The 13,119-nt window shown below is 36.1% G+C and overlaps 1 protein-coding gene across 20 annotated transcripts in view; it reads right to left on the bottom strand.

Annotated features, from left to right (window-relative positions):
- The window catches only part of ZBTB20 (zinc finger and BTB domain containing 20), an 838,376-nt gene that overhangs the window by 430,624 nt on the left and 394,633 nt on the right, over positions 1-13,119 (bottom strand). For 3 of the 20 annotated variants that reach the window (XM_040224152.1, XM_040224186.1, XM_040224218.1), the window contains one exon: positions 7,802-7,859. The exons of the other annotated variants lie outside the window; for them this stretch is intronic. The gene's annotated coding sequence lies outside the window, so the exon portion shown is untranslated. The remainder of the gene's footprint in view (positions 1-7,801; positions 7,860-13,119) is intronic. 20 annotated transcript variants of the gene reach the window in all.

Raw genomic sequence — 13,119 nt, 5'->3', positions numbered from 1 at the left:
ATTTGTCCAGAAGAGGGATCTAAGTACAGTTTCGAGAGCAACCTTTTTAGTGATGATTGGTAGCAATGTTTCCCTTCTATCAGATGGCAAACTATAGAAACACAAAGCAATCGATGTACACCTAGATAAAAATAATATTGTAGAGTCCAACTGGTATCTGAGAGTTGAGGACAGGCTGAGATGGACTCCTTGGCTTCCTTCTGTCCAAAAATTTTCTGTTTCCCTATTTCCTATGGTTACCACCATGGAATATGTTAAAATCTCAGTAGGGACTCTGTTTCAACTTTTCCTTTCAAAACACAGTGAAAAAGCTTAATGGAAAAAAAATGTCCTTCCTATCTCCATGCCAGGCACAGTGTAAGATCCACAAACTTAAAAGCCAGGCAAATAGTCTTTTATTTGCCCTAAAGCTAAGCAAGTGACCTAGTGCTACAAAAATTCCCAAATAGGCATGTGACCTGACTAATGTGTGCTGTGAGATGAGTCAAGGAAAATGGAACCATCTGTACTTTTATTGGACAGTCAAATAATTCCTCTCTGTCTATCCAAAAACATAATTTGTATAATTGAAGAGAGATACAAGGATCTAATTTTTAAAACTGGTGATACAAAATATAACCTAGTAAACATAGGTAGAGATAAGCAAAAATTGCTTAAGAGAACCATAATTGCTCTCAGAAATTCTTACTACTCATCTGTGTACTAAAGATTCTTTAAGACTTACAGGAGGAAACCCAGGAAAAGAAAGGTAATTAACAAGATGGCACAGGGACTTCCCTGGTGGCTGAGTTGGTAAAAAATCCACCTGCAGTGCAGGAGACAGGAGACTCAGGTTCCATGCCTGGGTTGGGAAGATCCCCTCGAGAAGGAAATGGCAACCCACTCCAGTGTTCTTGTCTGGAATATCCCAAGACAGAGGAGCCTGGAGGGCTACAGCCTATGGGGTCGCAACAGTCAGACATTGCTTAGCAACTAAATCACCACAACCAACAAGATGGCACAATCTTCAAGCAGTGGGATCTGTGTACCCTTCTTTCTCTGCGATGAAAGCTACCAATGAATGAACTCTGAGAGTGAGTGATGGCAGAAAAATAGCAATCGATTATAGGGCCATATTAGTTTTGTAGGTTTATGAAGGTTTGCCATTGTTTTTTTAAATTTATATGTCAACCATGCACCACACTTCCATTATCCTATATGGAAATTTCAGTAAATTTTTTCTATTAAGTTCTCATCAAGTTCATCTCAATTAGTTCATCAAGTTCTCAATCTTGATGGAAAACAAGGACAGAGTAGTAATAGTAGTAATAGTTGGTAAAATATGTCTTTCAAAGACAGTGCCTAACAAAATATGCATGTTTAGAAAGTGAAAAGGCAAGACTGAGCAGGATACTGTGGATAAGGTGAGAACCAAGTATTCACAGAGAATCCCAAGATACCTGCCTTTTCTTTCATAAAGTGCCTCCTCACTTTATCAATAAGGAAGCCAAAGTGAAATAATAAAAGCAGTAAACATATAATATACTTGTACCACAAGCCTAGAACTATGTCAAATATTTAAATGCATCATCTCATTTAACTCTCACAAATATCCAACAAGGCACCTATTATAATTTGCATTATACCGGTGAGAAAGCTAAAGCTGACAGAGAATAATTAACTTATTTAAGTTGCACAGTAACTAAATGGAAGAGCCAATATATGAACTAAGATCTGCCTGATTCCAAAATCCAGGCTCTTAACCACGAGGCCAATAGTTCTTAACCCAGACTGCACACTAGAATCAACTGGGAAGCTTTTAAAATCTACAGATACTCAGACCCTACCCCTAGAAAACTAACCAGAATTTCTTGTGCATGGGATGCAAATATGTGTGTTCATTTCCAAGCTCTCCTGGGTGGTTATAATATGCAGCCTGGATTGCAAACCACTGCACCATGCTCAGTCTCTTTGCAGTTGCTTCTCCCCAGCCCCACTACATACTCCTTCCTATGTTCCTTCATCAAGGCCATTGGAAAAGTAATATATATCTGAAAGTTTTTAAAAAGCATTGTTATAGTAGAATATGGTCACAAGTCCAGTCAAAGAGATACCCGTTCATATCTATTTACAGGCTATGATGAGTGAACACAAAGACCCTTATTTATCACTCTCATCTCCAAAAGGGAAGTATAAAGCTGGCCGTAAAAGCCCTTCATACCAAAGCTAATAAATAAAATTTGGAAAGTCCTCCTCCTTTTTTTTCACAAATCTAATGAGTAGCTACTAGACCCAAGGGCAAAATCCAATGGCTGAATATTCCCTTACAATGCTATTTCATACAGGATTCAATGCACCCAAAAGCCATTCCAAACAAAGAAGTAGTAGAAGTAAAGAGGAAATGAATGTTGTAACCAAGTGAGATTTCAAGTCAGAAGTCTTAGGTTTGTCTGTACTCGGCCACTTTACTGCCATGAGGCTACAATCAGTTTCCATTTCTGTACTGAAGCTACATCTCCCTTAGTGAAGTGATTTTAAAGGTGTGGTTCCCACCAGCATCACTTGGGAACTTGTTAGAAATGATCAGTCCCTACCGCTAGACTCCAAATCAGAAGCCCTGAGAGTAGGGCCTAGCAGTTTGCATTTTTAACAAGCGGTCCATGTGATTCAGATAATTTCCAGGTGATTCTGATGTGTCTACTTCACGTGTGTGTGTGTGTGTGTGTGTGTGCGTGTGCGTGTGCGCGCTAAGTTGCTTTAGTCAGTCCAACTCTTTGCGATTCTATGGACTGTAGCCCTCTAGGCTCCTCTATCCATGGGATTTTCCAGGCAAGAATACTGCAGTGGCCATGCCCTCCTCCAGGGAATCTTTCCACTCAACAATCAGCCTGCATCTCTTACATCTCCTGCATTGGCAGGTGGGTTCTTTACCATTAGCACCACCTGGCAAGCCCATCTACTTCATACAGTTGTTCTCTAAGGACAAAAGGATATTGTATTAGTTTTTTTATTGCTATCTGCTTAAGTCAGAAATCTCAAATTCTCTAGCAGAAACAGAAAAATAATATTACAGTGTACATTAGTTAGATTAATAACCTCATTTCTGATTTTCACTTTGAATGTGTAGATGAGGCACAAGTCAACCAGAGGTTATGCAATTAGCTTAGAGTCAAAGAGAAAGCAAGGAGTAAAGCTGAGAAGGAAACCCCAGAATGAACTTGATTTTAATTCAATCAAACTGTTAAAGTACCAACCACGCACTTTCATCTATAATCACAATGAACCTTTTTATAAACAAGTTTCTATCTCTCAGCTTAAAAAAGTATAACGGTAGCTTTTTGGATTTTAAAATGGATTGACTTCTATAATTCTGGGCTAAAGGCAGCTCAAGAAGCAATAAGAAATCATAAGCTTTCTACAGTGAGAAGGTGCAAGTGCCCAGACTTCTGTATGTGTGATCTGCAGACAAGTACTCCCCTTGGTCATGTCACATTTCTGATTATTGCAATGGTGGAAACCATGAGAAATGAAAGTATCTAGTGGTTGAGTTTTCACTCAAACATATATATATATACACACACATATATATAAAACATATATATATATATATACATGCACATTTCTACAATATTATTGTTTGGATGCTATAAAACACAAAAGGGATTTCAGATGATGTTTTGGAATGCTTTTTTCCCCTCTATCCCTCTGTCAGCAGCATTCTATCTTTTCACTGTAATTTATCTGATATAGCTACTAAGATGCTTGATAGCTTTACATGCAAGGGTGCAGAAAAACAAAGAGCAAGGGAATGGGTTGTTAATGAAATTCTCTGATTGTAAAAAGCACTTTGAAATGATCAGGTGGTAAATAATAATAAGAGGAAATAGCATAAAGTGCTTAGATGCTATAGCAATAGTCACTATATAAATGCAGAAGAGATCAGACATGAATAGAATTTGCATTTTATGCAGCTTCTGTGTGTGTATATAGAATATACAGTTGCTAATTTTTCAACAGTGCTGGTAAAATATTGTTCAAAATCTATTCCTACTATCTTATCACTTTAAAAGGCATCATATAGAAGGACCCATCTGTCCTAGTGAAATGGTGAATATGTTTAAAGAGGCTAGAGGAAGAGCCTCTTTCACAAGAAAAAAAAAAGCCCAAATAAAAGGAGAAAATGAAGAAGAGTAAATAGTAACACTATCATAACAGCTATGGAGACATACACAAAGATGATCTCTGAGAAACATCAGGGACGAATAACTCTGTTAATGTGTGGCCTCTGTGGAACTACAATAAAGATATATGGTCATACACCAAAAATACAGACATGAGCTCTTTCTCTTTCCTGGGCTATTTTTATGATGGTAGTTGTTTTTAAATGAAAACAGGGAGAGGGGAGTGAGAAGTATGTTTTTGTTGTTGTTGTTGTTATTATTGTTACTGTTTACCTTAGCTATATTGCTAACAGAAATTCCATACAAGGTACTTCGAACAGTTTCATGACCTCAGTGTGTATCGTGAATTTGCCTTCAATTTTCTTGTTATTTTTTTCCTTAGTACTTGTTCATAACCCAATGCCCATTCATTAAGGTATACCAAACCTTAGTGGAGAAGGCAATGGCACCCCACTCTAGTACTTTTGCCTGGAAAATCCCATGGATGGAGGAGCCTGGTAGGCTGCACTCCATGGGGTCGCTAGGCATCGGACAGGACTGAGCGACTTCTCTTTCACTCTTCACTTTCATGCGTTGGTGAAAGAAATGGCAACCCACTCCAGTGTTCTTGCCTGGAGAGTCCCAGGGACAGGGGTGCCTGGTGGGCTGCCGTCTCTGGGGCCTCACAGAGTCGGACACGACTGAAGAGACTTAGCAGTAGCAGCACACCTTAGTACATGGTTACAAATGAGCTAGAGAAAATGCTAAAAGTTGAAGAGTCTCTTAGTTACAGAGGGAAAGTCTGATTAGAATTCTGAGATAGCAGAGACCTTAATAAAAGGACCACTAGCCAAAGAAAAGAGCACTGAAGATTCAATCAGCCTAAATACACAATTCTTCCCCTTCCTTTGTCCTTTTCCTGTGCAGACCTTTCTGTCTCTAGGATCTTTTCTGTCTCTGATCATTAAGAAAATCCAGATATTTCAAATATCACAAACTTCCAACTTGGAAGAAAACAAACTTTTTCAGAGAAACTAACTCTATGTATTCAAAAAATTTGCACTTATTTCTGGAATAAGAAAATGGAGAGAAAATTACCAACATAAGAAAGGAATAATAATAATATTAATAGTAATAATGATATTAATACTAATACTTCCGATTTTAGAAGATGTTTTATCACAAAGATTCACAAGTATTAATGGAGACTCCAGAACAAAGTGTTAATTAAGCCAAAGTCAGATTCTCTGGAATGCTGTGAATGGTCTCAGAACAGACTTTAGTAATAAATGAACACTGGGCCTGGGCATAACAGCATCTCCCTGTCCCTTGTTCTAAAAGTTAACTATTAAACCATATGTTGTTCATGTTGATTTGTTTTACTCAATTCTAGAAACAAGGACACGTCGATCAGATTGCACTGGGCAATTGAACATTTAGTGAAGGCTTTGTGAAGACTGTGTTCTTCGCACTGGTCCTACCCAAAGGGCTTTATTATCAGACTATCAAGTCTGTGTTGCTATGAAGGATGGAAACTATCTTCTTTGGAAGAACCAGTTCTTCCTCTCCCTGTTTTCTGCTTCTGGTACATTCAACATTTTAAGTGCTTGATCTCTTCCTCGTCCTCACTCTTCCCAAACCATTTCCTCTCTTCTAATCTATTCTTTTAATTATTTACAGACTTGCTTGCCTGGACACTTCATTTTTGTAGAAGTTGGCTGATTTTTTTTTTCGGCACCTTTTAGTGGAATGCAATAATAGGTGAATAGAGAGGGAAGTGGTCTTTAATGTTATTTTTAGGTTTCATATGTGACAGAGATTTTTTCTCTTTATTGATTTTTCCTGTATCCTGTCCACTCTACAGCTTGAAATGGCTACCACGGTGTTTGCGAAATTGGTTGTTCTTCACTGTTGAAACCACTTTTTAAATCAGTTTTTGCGAGTCACATTTTACTCTGTTTAAAGGAAAGTTTTGTTTGGTTTCCCTTTCTTTGTGGAGTCATGCTGGCAGAGAAACACAGTCTATAACATTGCTTTTAAATGTGGTATGATTGAGATTATAACCATATTGATTCTGTATTTAAAATTTATTAGATTGAGCCATGTGCAGCTAAAAGGAAAAAGAAGTCATAAGTCTTTAATATTCTTCACAAATATGAGCACCAAGGGATGCAAATGTTAAAATTCATCAAGCACAACATGACATCCCACTGTTGGAAAGAAACTTTCTCATGTCCAAAATTCATCTGGGGTAGGGCAAGGAGTTGGGACACTTATGTGTGGAATTTTCCTCCATATTTTTGTTAACAAATATCTGGGAATATATCTTAATATGTATGTAATATTATAATATATTTCTGAAAATGATACATTATAAGTTAGAAACAACATTTTGAATATAATTAAGAATAGGAAATTTTCCTATGCTAACCTTCTGGAACTGTTCATTTTCACTTATATTTCCTGGATTCTATGCTGTACAGAGAAGAATAAAAGCTGAACTATGGGATAAAGAAAAAGGGTAAAAATAGCCTATGGTATTCAGATTTGAAAAAAATGGCAATATTTATTTGTTTAAAAAACAGGATTTGGGGCTGAGTTTTACAGTAATTTTTGATAAATAAATAAAGCCTCCTGAATCTTCAAAGAGTGTAAGAATGAAACATCTATTTTAAATTTAGAGTATTAAATAATAGTGAAGACATATATCAAAATTGGCAATAGCCAGAATTCAAGAGAAGGAAATTGAACATTCATTGTGAGTGGAGGAAGGGTGAGCTTGCAGGCTAAGAAGAGCACTCATGATGTGTAAACCAAAACTTAGCATCATACAATAAGGTTTTTATATTTTTCTTCTCTGGGGAATATTTGAAGAAAGATGGTTCCAGGGCTCTTGTTACTGTTTTTCTTTTCTTTTCTTTTTTTAAGCTAAAATTTCACTCTAAATGCTAGTGAAATTTCCAGAGTTCCTCTTGGAGGTTTTGACCCAAATGAAGTTAAGTGGTTGTGGCAAAGAGATAAATTAAGCCTATCTACACTAACATTCAGTCCTTGTTCAAAGCAAGGTCTTAGGATTTGGATTGCAAACTGGCAAATTCAATGGTCCAACTGCACAAGGGCAAATACTAAGTATTAATCTGGAGAGTAAAGATTCTCAATCATGGCAGGAGGGTAGTTCTACCACTGCTTTACTGTACGTCCAAACTCCAGCTAAATTATATATCCCCATTTGAAGTGAACCCAAGGAAAAGGCAATGTCCTCCTAAATGCTATCTCTTTTGTATGTATTTTCCAAACTGTAAACCATGAAGTGCTATATAAAAGCAAAATAGTATTAGTGCCTCATAAGATAAACATATAGATTGATGATGAATGTATTAAAACTGCATTGTGTGTTTACTTTATAAAGGTACTAATACTAGTGCTACTAATAACAATTCTTCAGAAATTTGGTGGGAGAAAAGATTTACAGAATACATTTGCTGAGAAAAATCATCAGATTTCAATTTTGGAGAAGATAACTTGGAGCAGTCACCAGAGACTTTTGAGGGGAAACCTGAAATCCCTGGTCTATGAACCACCCATTTAAAGCTCTAGTTTATTCAGAACTAATAACAACCTGTCTCTTGAAACCAAAGGGAGTAGTAAAGAAAGTTACCTACATTCATGTGCTTCAGCCTTCTGGAGATCTAGTGAATCCACAACCTGAGGCTCATATTTCTATAAAAAGGATAACAGTGAAATCTCATCATTACTTTGTTTGCTTTGAGGAAATTGGCTATGCCCCCAATTAAATTATACTACAAACTTCTTTCCCATTACTAAAATATAAATACATAACCAGGCACAAGAATGTGGTAAAGGAGGAAAGGTGAGTTTTAGCATCTTAGAACCTTGGGTGTGTATCTCATTTACACCCTTTAACAAGTTATTTAACCTCTGTAGGTCAAAGTTTTATAATCTATTAAGTGAAGATAATGGTAGCTATCTCACAGGATTGTTTTAAGAATTATATGTAAAATTCTTGGTGCAGAGAGGTCACTCAATAAATGGTAGCCAAATCACTGTCTGCAGTAAAATGCAGATAAAATATATTTCACCCGGACTGCTGCTCTGTGAGGTAGGTTTGGTGTCCAAGCTACAGAATCCATTAAGCCAAAATAACTTGGTCATTTTGACAATGCATTTTAGAGATATTTTAAAATGACATTTTCCCAAAGTCAAGCTAGCTTATGGCTATATCAAATTGCTGTATTTAAAAGGGAGCTTTATTCAGTTCATAAAATAGTGTATCTAGTTTTGTTCCCCAAATCTAGGATGATAAAGATCTTCCATCAAAGAGGATAAGAGTGACATTTAGAAAAACAAGTATTTTTTTAAAAAAAACTATAGTAGGAAATGAATGTAGGTTATCAGGATGACAGGAAGTCAAAGCAACACAGAGAAGAAATGTGTCCAGCAGATGAAGAAAAATGGAAAGACACTACTCCAGAGAGATGGAGTAAAGAACAATCCCAAGCCCTAGAAGCCTGTAGGTTAAAAAGTGATTGAAACTCTGACTCTAAGGTGAGAGGTAAAGAAAGATTCAAGAATACCTATCAGGAGGAAGAAAAGCAGTGAGAGCAAAATTCCTAGGAAGCAGAAGCATTCAGGAATAAAATCCTTAAAAGTGATCTGCTCCAAGGTGGTGCTAGCTTCAGAAAATACAAATATTGATGGGCTAAATCAGGACTGGAGAAAATATACAGCCAAATATGGGCAGCTCTGAGGGAAAAAAAATAGGCAGCTTGGGACTCAACTGTCATCACAATTCATTTGTGCTTCACATCCCACTGTTTGTGACATTAACAGAATTTCGAATTTAGCAATGAACTATTTTTGTATTGTGAATATCTGCAGCCATTTTCCATATGTAGCTACCACTGAAACTAGAAATAATAGCCCTATGATCTTTAAAATGCTTCCAATTAATACTATCCAGATTAGGGGTCACCTAAGAGTCTCTCAAGTTAATTCACTTTTTCTATCATTTGAAATGGAGTATTTTCCCTGCTCTTTATTTGCATTAAGTTCAATATTATTTGACTATGTTAGTAACAGATCTTTTGGTGGCTTTTGCTTTTATTGTCATTCTTCAAAAGATAGAGTTGGTTTTAGATTTTTTACTTTTATCTTCATTTAACTAAAATAAATAAGGCAGACCTTTTCATAATAGCACTTAAATAGGTAAAATTTACATGCAGCACTTTGATGGTATGTCAAATATTAAGCAAGGCAATTTCAGGTATTAGTATTTATTATATTGGAATGTATATACCAGTTCATGTGAATCATACTTATATATATATTATATACATAATAGGCTTATATTCATTGTACACAAGGTTTTTCTGTCTTATTGTTATTATTGCCATTGTCAATAAATATCATTTATCTATCATGCTCGAAGAACTCTTCTAGGCACTACACAAACTTACCATGCAATGAGGTCATTATTGCCCCATTTTCTGTTTAAGGACTTAGCCACAAGAGATAATGTATCCATGATTATATAATTTGCAAATAGAGGAGGAATAACCAAATACATGGCTGTGCAACTACAAAGTCTACATTCTTTTCACTGTACATTTCTGCCTTTCATACTGAGGCAAGCATACTATTTTATAAAGTTAATATGATATGTTGTCAAGATTCCACACAAATGAATTTTTCTAATATATTGTTTTTCTACCGTGCAATCTTTCTCTTAAAATCATTTACATTTCTACAGAACATCTACACTAATGTTCATGTGCTTTTTCTTGCAAATTGTAAATCAATTCAAAATATGTATTTAAGCACCTAACATGTGGCACTGCTAGGCTAGACATTTTTGTTCACTATCATGTTAAAATACAGATCTTGGCAATGTAGAAGTCTCTTCTTCCTGAAGATGCCTCATTAGGTCAAGTTACGTTTCTAATCTTTTTCAGTCACTAATGGTATAAAAAATACAGTACTATGTGAAAAACATTAGGGCTTTGGATTTAAAGTTCCTTTAATTAAACAAACCTAGTTAGCCACAAATTGTTGAAACAAAATCTGTAACAGGAAGGGCATTTAAGGCAGATTTAAACATCATTTCTATCTAGACACAGAAAATTAGCCTGCATAATGTCATTTATCTACTGAATTATATTATAATTTTCAGCTATATATTCAGATTCTTAATGTGTGTTGCAAAGATGGTATCTCTGTCCCACCCTCAGTAAGAAGTGTGTTTTGAGTTGTTTTGTCAGTAGTGACAGTGCAGATGCACTGGACAAAATGTTTTCAGCAAGTTTCCTTGGCAATGAAAATAGATGGGATAGTAACAGTAGTCAGCATCATGATAATGGCAGCCCTTACTGAATACTACACTAGGCGCCAAGAACTGTGATTAGCACTTTATATGCACTCTCTTATTCATTTCTCAAAATATCTTGTGAGGTATATACTGTTAATAATCCAAGTTGACAGAGAAGGACACCAAGACACAGAGAGGCCAAATAACTCGCCCAAGGCCACACAGGCCGAGAGGAAGCGGAGTCAATGAACCTGACTTTCACACCTCTACCAGGTGAGAGTGACAGCAGGTGCTGTGTTGGTTCCGGAGAACACTTGAATATGCTCTTCTAGCTACACTAACTCCAGTTGGGACCCAGCTGGTTTGTAATACCAAATCTGAAGACAGCCAACAGGAGTTAAAGTTTGAGTTGCTTCTATTCATACTGCCTGCTAATTAAAATGTTCCCTTCTGAGAAGACCGTGGCTGGCTGGCATAACCCTGGAACATAATACATGTTGAAAAAGTTTCTTATGAACGTTAACAATGGTTTCTCTCAAGTGCAGAGTTAACCAATGATTTCCAATACTCCCTTTAAAAAAAAATATAGGTTGTCTTATTGTCTAGAATATTTTCATCATGGATACATATTAGGTGACACACTTGGATCATACCTTTGAAGGTGAAAAATTAGTTTACTCTAAAAAATGTTTTTGTTTTGTTTTACTGTTGTGTTGTTAGTCTAAGTTAAACCCTGAATCCCTCTGGGAAACCTTTCCTGTTGCCTATGCTCTGATCTCTTCTAGGATAGTACTGCATCCTTCAGAGAACCTTATCAAGGCACATACTATTATTAACCATTTGTCATCTTTACTTTGTTCACTTGAAGACTGACCCTAACTCTTAGACCCCTGGATGTCTGGAGTCCCTAGCATTTAGATCTTAAACAACAATAACAAAACCCAGGAAACATACACACAAGTAAGCAAAAAGATGGAAAAGAAGGGTCTTGCATTTGACCGTGCACACATATTGATCCTTATAGTGCGCTTGTTTTCCCCCTTACATTTTGTGCAGGTCCCTATGAAAAAAAGCTTCCCACAATAATAAGCAGAGTCTTGGATTGACTACTCTGTTCCCCAAAGAAGTCGATAAATGCATCAAGAAATAGATTTTTATACACACATGCACACACACAGATATATATATATATATATATATACATACATTATGAATAACATGAATATACTTGTAAGTCATGGAGTATGCAGCAGGCAATGTCTTTAAAATGAATCATATTATACTTACATTACTTTACATTTTACATTTAGTAATTTTATTCCCCTTCTAACCCTAATACATTATATACCGTAATGTAGATTTCAGGAAAGTAGAAACTTTATTCATCACTCTATCCCTAAAGTTCCTAAAAGAAAGCATGACACTAAATACATAGCAAATATATGTTGAAAAGAAGGGAAGGAAAAGAAAAAAGATATGGAAGGTCTCACAATATTTCTCATATTGTTCTGGAAATAATAAAGGGGGAGAGTGTCTCTAGTACTTTTCCAGGAAAACATGAATCATCAATGAAACTGCAAGTTTTATCCTGTTCCTCAGACCAGCTATCAGATTCCTTTATGCATAAAATGTCTCTTCTAGCCTGTTGATACCAATTCCTGGTACTAATGAGACTTTGGAGCAGGGTACTAGGCAGGATCACTCAAGTTCCTCCATATTTTGCCCTACCTGGCAACAAGGGAGGCCAGGCTCCAGCACTTCCTATAGGTCAGCTGAGGCCTTAGATGAGGCAGTTTAGAAAAGGACATGCAAGTCTTCATAACGTCAGGTGCATTTACTTACACATCCTTCTCCTCTTTTCAAAAGGAATCCCAGTATCAAATCACTGATTGACCAGAAAGATGGAATTAGTAGGTCCCCACAATACCTCCCATTTCAGTACTGGGGGAAGCAGTCTATTGCTGAGGGGAAGAAGGAGGAACCAACAATGGTTTCTTGCATTTTGCAGCTTCCAAGTTGTAGCAGGGTTTATTATATAAAATTTCTATCAAGTATAAATTCATACTGATATAATACAATGGAAATCTTCAGTTTTTAAAAAAAATATAAATTTATTTATTTTAATTGGAGGTTAATTACTTTACAATACTGTACTGATTTTGCCATACATCAACATGAATCCGCCACAGAAATCTTCAGTTTTACTCAAGAGAATATTATGCGCAATTCATACTTATCCTAGTACAGAGAAGATAATATCTTGGTAGTAATAAATTATCCTAGAATATGCATTTTTTCAGACAATGGATGGAGTTGTTCTTTTTCATCTTTGTATCTCTACTACCCAGATGCAACACATGACTTAGCACATAGTAGTTTTCAGTAAATGATAGCTAAAAATTTTGAGAACATCTTCCTGTAATGGTGAGATATGACTTGAAGGGTTTAAACAAATTCAGAATGTTTTTCTAAGCTTGATCTTCCCAGTCTCACGAACAGGCCATCCATCATCACTTAATATGCCTTAGTGTTTTGGTCTGTTATATATAATTAGCTCTCATCAACTGTACAGTGGAAATTCTACCATTTTATACTCATATACTAGAAATTTTAAAGTCACAATCTTGTAAGAGTGGTTTTCAAACTTTAGTGTAT

The sequence above is a fragment of the Oryx dammah genome, unplaced genomic scaffold (assembly GCF_014754425.2).
Source record: "Oryx dammah isolate SB20612 unplaced genomic scaffold, SCBI_Odam_1.1 HiC_scaffold_2, whole genome shotgun sequence".
NCBI classification, from domain to species: Eukaryota; Metazoa; Chordata; class Mammalia; order Artiodactyla; family Bovidae; genus Oryx; species Oryx dammah.
The sequence above is the reverse complement of the archived record's forward strand: the minus strand, read 5'-3'. Positions and strand labels throughout refer to the sequence as shown.